We start from the raw sequence: 9,231 nt of genomic DNA, 5'->3' as shown, positions 1-9,231 counted from the left end.
CCTGGCCCCCCTCCCCCTCCAGTGTCTCACCTATACTTGCTCTCTCCTCACACCAGGAGCCTCCACTCCAGGCAGCCTCCAGGCCCTGTCCTGAGCTGGCATACCCTGGCCTTTTAAATTTAGGTGTGCCTTTTCTAAGTTGACAAGAGCCCATGCACAGGGACTTCCCTGGTGGTGCAGTGGTTAAGAATCCGCCTGCCAGTGCAGGGGACACGCGTTCGAACCCTGGTCCGGGAAGATCCCACATGCTGTGGAGCAGCTAAGCCCGTGCGTCACAACTACTGAGCCTGTGCTATAGAGCCCGTGAGCCATAACTACTGAGCCCATGTGCCGCAACTACTGAAGCCCGTGTGCCTAGAGCCCATGCTCTGCAACAAGAGAAGCCACTGCAACGAGAAGCCCGTGCACCGCAACGAAGAGTAGCCCCCGCCTGCTGCAACTAGAGAGAGCCCGTGCGCGGCAACGAAGACCCAACCAAAAATAAATAAATAAATACATTTATTTATTTTAAAAAAAGCCCATGCACAGGTGCTCACTGGGCAATAACACAGGAGGGGCTGTGGGAGACCCTCTGACTCCAGCCCCTTTGGAGTCGACTTCCTGTTTCCCAGCCTCTTGGTTTTCCTGGAGTCGTGTTCTTAACTCTGCCTTAAATTTTTATTTAATTGAAGTAAACTTCACATAATATAAAGTTGACCATTTAAAAGTGAATAGTGGGACTTCCCTGGCAGTCCAGTGGTTAAGACTCTGCGCTCCCACTGCAGGGAGCACAGGGTTCGATTCCTGGTTGGGGCATGATTGCGCAGCACGGCCAAAAAAAAAAAAGTGAATAGCTACCTCAGTGGCATTTAGTACATTCACAGTGTTGTGCAACCATCACCTCTTTCTAGTTCCCAACACATTTTCATCACCCCAAGAGGAAACCCTATACCCCTTAGCTGTCACTTCCCACTCCCCTCCCCCAACCCCTGGCAGTCACCAATCTGTCTTTATGGATTTCAGTATTCTGGACATTTCCTGTAAAAGGAATCATCTAATATGTGACTTTTGGTGTCTGGCCTTCTCACTCAGCATGATGTTTTTTGAAGTGCATCCAGGTGGGAGTGTGTGTCAGTACTTCATTCTTTTTATGGCCGAACAATATCCCATTGTATGGACATAACCACTTTTTTTATCCATTATCCGTTGATGGACATTTGGGTTGTTCCCACCTTCTGCCTGTTAAACTCTGCCTTCTTGACTGTGGGGATGCCCAGCAGTTGTGTTTAGTGCCACACTGTCCCCCTTCTCTTCCTTACACACTTGTCTGTGGACAGGGTGACGTGGCGCCAGCTGGTCACACCCCATCACCCATTGAATGGCCACCAGCTGGCCCTTGGACAGAGCAAGCTTTGATGGCCTTTTCTCCCCTTGGAGCTTTGTTTTTTCATATCAAGATAAATGCTCAGAGTTTCCTCAGCGTGTCCCCAAGAACAAGAAGAGGAAGAAAGCAAGTCTTCCCAGCACCTGTCCCAGGTCATTTCCTCCAGACCAGTAATCGGCATCCCTGCAAGTGAGTCCTGCCTCTGTGTCCCAATTTGTAGACAGCTCTGTGAGGACCCTGGCTTGTTCCCCTATCTTCTTCCAGCTGCATTCTCTGTTGAGCAAAGCTTCTGAGCTTTGGCTGCAGCTGGCACCCAGAGCAGGCTCAGCCCATCCTACTTCATCCCTCTGTGCCCTCCACCCCTCCTGCCCCCATCCTCATGCTTGTGAGGGCTAAGGACTCCCCATGGCAAGTGCCGGGAAACCAGCTCAGCTAGCAGAAACGGGACTCTCATCACGTCCTGTGTAGTTGGGATCTGCCATGTGGTTGGCCCTGGCTTTGTGCAGGGACCAGGGACTCAGGGAAATCCCTTGGCCTTCCTGGCTGCACCAGCCACCCTCTTGCCCACTCCGCAGGACCCCACCCCCGCCTCGTGACGTCCCAGCGCAGGAACCCCAGCCACGCGAGGGAGGCGTGTCTCCTGGGTCTGCCGTTATCCCTGGGAAGGATTCTGATTGGACCTGCTCAGGACGCAGGTGCATTGCTAAACCCCGGGGTACCACGAAGACCAGGCTGGGTCGGACCCCTCCTGGGTCAAAAAAGGGGCAGCCTGGCAAATGGGTCTTCCAAGCCCCTCCATGTGCTGGATATTGGCCTTGTGTGTTTATTCATCCTTCACGGTAACTTCACCCTCCTGTAGGTTAGCCTTGTCTTTCTTGCTGATTTATCCCCGGCACCTGGCCTGGTGCCCCCCGCACACTGTTACTTATTAAATACAGGTTGAATGAGGGACTGTAGGATTGTCTCCTCCAGTGAAGACCGGCCCCTTTCTACGAGGCTGTCAGGTGCCGCTTATGTAGAATTTGTTCTGAAATGAATTCTTTAAAGGAAGCAGGAGAAATGCCTTGGCTTTTTCTTTGTCAGTTTGTTTCTCCAGGAGAGTGTTGAAATCTGCAGTGGCTAAAGAATAGGTTTTGAATTCGCTTTAGAAAAATCATCATAAAAGAAAAAGTGAGTGTCTTTAAAATCGAGGCTTCCTGAAAAAAGAGATCACATGCTTGGTGTATTGTGAGTGATGTGATTTTGATGTCCTTGGGGAGAGGGCATGGGAAAGGCTCCAAGAGGGTCTGTTCCCACCCGGCAGCGAGGTGGGCTTGCACTTTCAGAGGCCCGGCTGCAGGTGTACTGGATATGGGATGGGGCTGCACCGGGGCCCTGCAGCCTGGGGCTTCTGCAGATGGCCACATCTGTATGGCCATGCATACATCCGTTCACCAGCGATTTATTGAGCACCTACTACGTTCTGGGGCCTGTGCTGTGCTCTGGAGACAGGCGATGGGGAGCTACCACCAGATTGCACACCCTCTTGGAATTTACAGTCTGGCTGGGGAGACAACTCCACAGTTGTAAGAGTTTACAATTCTGAAAAATGCTACAGAGAGGGGTACGTGGTACTCTGGGGTGGGGTCAGGGAGCAGGAACCAGACTGGGGTAAAGGAAGGTCACTGGAAGAGGTGAAGCTTGGACTGAACTTTGTTGTCTGATGGCAGTTCAGTAGGTGGAGTGTTCAGGCAGTGGGTACAGCATGTGCAAAGGCCCTGGGGTGAGAGCTCAGCTCCTCCATGGGGCTGAGGAAGGTCAGAGAAAGTGGTGGGCTAGAGAGCTGTTGGGTGAGGCTGGGGAGGTGGGCAGGGCCTGGGGGGCTGAGGGGATGACTTTGGCCTTATCCGAATGGCAACAGGAAGCCAGGCAGTGTTTTGAGCAAGAGGATGGGACCAAGCTTTGTTGTACAAGCCCCTCCGGAGGGGCTGCAATGGCAGCAAAGCTGTTTTGTGGTGGCTTGGTTTTCCCCTCCCTCCTTGCCTTCCTCCCTCCCTGTTCGACTTTAGCCACACCCGCTGTTCTCTAAACTGGTCCAGTGAGGTCCTATTTGCCCATCAGCTCGTGTAGTTCTCTCAACGTGGAATTTGTAGCATTTCTTTTCTGCCTTTCCGCCAATGAAACCAACGTTGTCTTTGCAGACCTGCAGAAATACTGACCTCCACCGCCAAGTCCTCCCCAGGCAGCCGCCCCCATGAGAGCCAACCTCCCCTCTCCTGGCTCTGGGAGCCGCTGGTTTTTGTTTCTGTTGAGCCTTTGCTCCCTCCCAGCTGTGTGACCTTCCGCCAAGTTCACCACCTCTCAGGCCTCAGTTTCCCCACATACTGGGCGGAGACCGTGATTTCTGCCTCATTTAGGAGGTTTTGAGGATTCAGAGATCTGGCCCATGTGAAAGGCCCGGAACGGGGCCCGGCACCCAGAAGAGCTGCAGAAATGGGCCCGAATGTCACCACGGGGCAGACAGCACGTGCCTGGGACATCAAGACATTTTTGGCAAGAATGTGATGTTTCGGGACTTCCGTGGTGGTTCAGTGGTTAAGAATCTGCCTGCCAATGCAGGGGACATGGGTTCGATCCCTGGCCTGGGGAAGATCCCACATGCCGCGGAGCAACTAAGCCCGTGCCACAACTACTGAGCCTGAGATCTAGAGCCTGCGAGCCACAACTACTGAGCCTACGTGCCACAACTACTGAAGCCCTCACGCCTAGATCCTGTGCTCCGCAACAAGAGAAGCCACCGCAATGAGAAGCCTGTGCACCGCAACGAAGAGTAGCCCCCGCTCGCTACAACTAGAGAAAGCCTGTGCGCAGCAACAAAGACCCAACACAGCCAAAAATAAATTTATTTAAAAACAAAAAGAATGTGATGTTTCAAAATAGGCATATGTTGTCATCAAGAGAAAAGTCAGAACTCCATTGGACTTCCTGATCCAGTTTAATGATTAGGTTTGCTTTTCTTTACAGAGCCATCTCAGTGTTTAGAGCTGCCATGGGACCCCTGGGGCGTTATAGGGTTGCGGGTTCTTTGTGGCCATCTCACCTGTCCCCGAATCTCAGAGGGGACCCTGGGCTCAGAGGGGGTGGCCTGGGGTTGGGGGCTGTCTGCACCCTCAGCTCCTGGTTATCCCACCTCAGAGTAGATGAATCAGCCCCCACCTGCCTTCCTCTCGGCCTAGGGGTTCACCGTGGCAGGGCCTGGTCTGGAGGCCGATGGCTGGCGTGAGGCTCCTGCACAGTAGCCAGTTCCCCCCCACCTCTGCCCTTCCCTGAATAGGTGTTCAGGTCCCTGGAAGGAGGATCAGTCAGTTACTGGGTGCAGGGAAGGGCATGGAGTCCCATCCCCATGGACACACCAGGTCCCAGAAGAACTGTGGCAGGTCTTGAGTCAAATGACCCCCCAACTGACGGTGACCTCACTGACCTCGTGGGTGCCCTGGAAGATCCTTGTTCACCCAGTGTTTATGTAACATGTGTTTCCCAACCGCCCTCAAAGTCACCCCGTGACATAAGCAAATGCACACCTTCATCTGCCCCAGTGGCAGGAGGGATAAGTGGTCATCGGATACTTGCTATGGGCCGGGCACTGGCATGCATTCTTCACTGAATTACACTGACCATCCAGTAAGGCAGCATTTGCTCCTGCATTTTCAAAATTGAGATACAATTCACATACCATCAAATGCATTAAAATGTATAATTCAGTGGTTTTCAGTATATTTACAAGACTGTGCAGTCATCTAGTTCAAAAACATTTTCATCCCCCCCAAATAAACCCCATACCCATAAGCTATTACCCCTGTTCCCCAAGATCCCCCACTCCCTGGCAACCAGTAATTTCCTCTCTGTCTCTATGGATTCACCTATTCTGGACATTGCCTATAAACGGAATCTTATGTGGCCTTTCGTCAATTTTCTTTTTTGGCCGCGCCGTATGGAATATGGGATCTTAGTTCCCCGACCCGGGATCAAACCCACACCCCTTGCAGTAGAAGCGTGGAGTCTTAACCACTGGACTGCTAGGGAGTCTCTGTGTGGCCTTTTGTGACTGACTTCTTTCACTGAGCATGATGATTTTGAGGTTCATCCACATTGTAGCGTGCATCAGTACCTCATTCCTTTTTGTGGCTGAATAATATTCTATTGTATAGATAGACCACATTTTAAAATCCATTTTCTGTTGATGGGCAGTTGGGTTGCTTCTACATTCAGGCTTTTGTGAATACGTGCTGCTGTGAACAATTGTGCACAAATTTTTGTGTGATTATATGATTTCAATTTTCTTGGGTGTATACTCAGGAGTGGAATTGTTTGTTGTATGACATTTCTATGCTCACCATTTGAGGAAGAGACATATTTTTTCCAGAGTGGCTGCACCCTTTTCCATTCCCACCAGCAGTGCACAAGGGATCCGACTCCTCCACGTTCTCTCCAACACTTCTTATTGTCTGTCTCTGATTTAGCTGCCCTGGTGGGGGTGAAGTGGCATCTCATAGTTCTGATGTGCATTTTCCGCATTCCTAATGATATTGATCATCTTTTCATGTACTTCTTGGCCATTTGTGTCTGGTTTGGAGAAATGTCTATTCAAATCACTTGCCCATTTAAAACCTGGGTTGTTTTGTCTCTTTAGTACTAAGTTGTGGCACTTCAGTCTACAGAGGGGAAACTGAGGCTCAGAAAGGGGGTGTGACTGGGCCAGGAACGCTGGGCCCACAAGCAGATGGAGACCAGAATCTGGGTTGATCTCTGCCCCCCACCCCGCCAGCCTCTGCATCCAGCCCAGTGACCCCCTGCTCCAGTGTTGGCCTGCCCCTCAGGCCATGCCGAATCCTGTCCTTGCTTTTAAAGATGGAGGGCTCCCCAGCCGGAGGGTGGGCCGGAAAGGCAAGGAAGCAGCAGTTCTGAGGAACCAAGCCGGGCCTCTCTTCCCCTCCGAATCACGCGGACCTGCCTGACGTGGCCCGGGAAGAGGGGACAGCCCGGACCCTGTGGTCGGGGAGCCTATTTATACTGGCAGGGCCGTGTTGCAAGCCCTTCCTGCTGGCGAGAGGGACGTCACCGGGCGCTGACCTCACCAGAAACGCTGACGCATCTTCCCCTCACGCTTTGCTCAGATGGGGAGCGGGGCCTCCTCACCTTGGGGGCACTCCCCGCCCTCCTGCACATCACGGCCCCTCCCACCCAGTTCCGGGTTCCCCCTGCCAGTGTCCCTGCTCCCTGCTGCCCTCCAACCATGCCCTCTTCTTGCAAGCTTTTAGGGGCTGAACTGTGTCCCTCAAATTCTTGTGTTGAGGTCACAACCCCCAGCACCACAGAATGTGACTGTCTTTGGAGATAGAGCCTTGAAAGAGGTAATCGAGGTCAAATGAGGCTATTGGGTGGGCCCCACTCCAACATGACTGGTGTCATTATAAGGAGAGGAGATCAGGACAGACATACATAGAGGGGTGACCATGGGAAGAGACCATGAAAAGGTGGCTGTCTACAAGCCAAGGAGAGAGGCCTTAGGATGAAACCAACCCCGCCGGCACCTTGATCTCAGACTTCTAGCTCCAAGACTGTGAGAAAATACCTTTCTGTCATTTAACCCAGTCTGTGGCATTTGGTTATGGCAGCCCAAGCAAACTAATATATAAGTTTAAAGCCTTGTGCTCAGAGCAAGGTCTTTCAGATGTGACATTCCTAGTTTGAATGCCCCCCTCCTCTTAAAGGTTTCTACAAAGGGCAACTGAAGGAGGGGCGACCTCGACGTCTCTGGGTCTTGGAGTCCTCTTTAAACTGAGGAGATCTCATGGCTTCTGGACCGAGGGGTGAAAGCACCGGGCTGTCCCACGACTGTGGAGGCTGGTCAGCAAGGAGCCCCTGAGAGGGGCACGAAGCTCTCCAGCCAGACCTGGCTCTCCTGCCTGGAGCCCGGCCCTGAGCTTCTCTGAGCTTCCGTTTCCTCGTTAAAGAGAGCCGAGGCATCCCTGCCGGCCGCTCTCCCTCCCAGGGCTGTAGCAAGATGAGATCAGGGATGTGAAATGAAGCAGGATCCCGGACTGGCCGGGGCCCCAGGAGGCCGCCTCCTGGAGGTGGGCACTGAGATGAGAAATCGAGCGGAAGTGACGTTCTTGGGAGGAGAATCCAGAACTGGGGTGGCGGATTCCGCCCTCAGGGGTGGCAACGGTGTGATGAGGACCATGCTGGGCACCAGGGAGTGGGTGGGGGTGAGGAGAAGCCTCCTGGTGGTGGGGTGCCTCTGGTTTTGCCCACTGCTAGATCCTCAACACCTGGCAAAGCGCGCGGCCGAATGAAAGTTTGTCGACTGCATAAATGAGCCACGTGGGTGTGTCTGCAGAGGGGAGGGCTGGTGGGAACGGCCTTGGTGGTGATGATGGGTGCCGGGGTGGGGATGGGTGGGAGCGTGCCTGGCCCTCCTCCTTCTGGCCACCTTGGCTTTCCTAGTCCAGGATCCACAGGGCCTGAGCAGCTCAGGCCTCCCTGGCAGCCCCCAGGGGCCCCACCCTGGCTCCTCAGCCTTTGACATCCTCCTCCCCACCGAGCTCCTCAGGGTGCAGGCCAAGGACCCTCGTCCAGTTCTGCTGGATGTGCTGGGGCTGCCAGGCATGGCATGCAGGCCGGGGCCAGCCCCTCCACCCCCTCATCTGCCCTCTCCTAGGCCTCAGTTTATCCCGCGCTGAAGCAGCAGGTTGGCTCAGGAGGCACTGTCTCTGGCCCCTTCATTCATCTGTGAGAAGCAGAGGACTGACTCAAGATCACTATCTTTCAGAGAAAGTGAAACCTGGTCCCCAACGGTCGCCGCAGCAACTCCCCACCTCCTCCGGCCCCCCACCCCACCTCCCGACAGCTAGTACTTAGAATCAGACTTTCATCTTTCCTTTTGCCTTCAAAGGGCTTTTGCCTTGTATGTCCATGACTGCAGCAGCCCTGTGAGACGGCTGGGAAATACTTTTCGAATCCTCATTTTACGGTGGGTGGGTGGGGCTCTGAGGCCCAGAGAGGTTAAGCGACTTGCCTTGGATCACACAGCATGTCAGTGGGCTTGAACCCTAATCTCCTGTTTATCTTGCCTCAAGTGCCTGGTTCTCCCCAGAGGGCCCTGTCTATAGAAGAAGAGCCTGGCTGTGGGCAATGGGCCTGGGATGGGGAAGGCTGGTTATGTGAGGGGTGCCTGGTGGGGGAAAGGAGATGGCTGAGAGCCCCATTGGAGGATGCAGGTCCTGGGGCCAGAACCACAATCTCGGGGCTGCCAGCCTGGGTCTGGCTCTGTGCCCAGAGCCCGGTGGTTTCCGCTCACAGATGTCCCAACAGCCCTGGCAGGAGGGCGGGAAGGGCACTCAAGAAGGAAGATGTCTCTCTCCCTTCAGCCCCAAACCACAGAGGCCTGTGAGGCCGATGGCTCCTGGGCTGGGACTGGGCTGTGCGCCCTCCAGAAGCCCAGCTGGTGGACTCTCCCTTCCACCCCGGGCACAGCCCCCTGCAGCGAGCATGGACCCCCTTGCTCCCTGCTCGCCCCAGGAAGGCTGAGGCTGCGGTTTGCATCATCCTTGGGCGTGGGGCTGACCTCGAAGAACGAATTCGAAGAAAACAGGAGGAGGAGCAGGCATGCCACCGCACCCAGCGCCCATTGGCCGCCTGTGGAAACTTTGGTTTTTGGGGTCATGTTCCCAGAAGGCCTGCCCTCCCCCCTCCCCCTCCCCACCCACCTCATGAGGTGTTGGCCAATCCTCCCGGCGGGCATAAAGTGGCTGCCAGCCCGCAGGGCTCCAAGCCTGGAGGTGTCACCCCCGGCCGGCGCCGGGCCGAGCCCGGGCCCCCCGCCTGGG

Source organism: Lipotes vexillifer, unplaced genomic scaffold, assembly GCF_000442215.2.
Source record: "Lipotes vexillifer unplaced genomic scaffold, Lipotes_vexillifer_v1.1 scaffold691, whole genome shotgun sequence".
NCBI lineage: Eukaryota > Metazoa > Chordata > Mammalia > Artiodactyla > Lipotidae > Lipotes > Lipotes vexillifer.
This window is presented reverse-complemented; position numbering follows the sequence as displayed.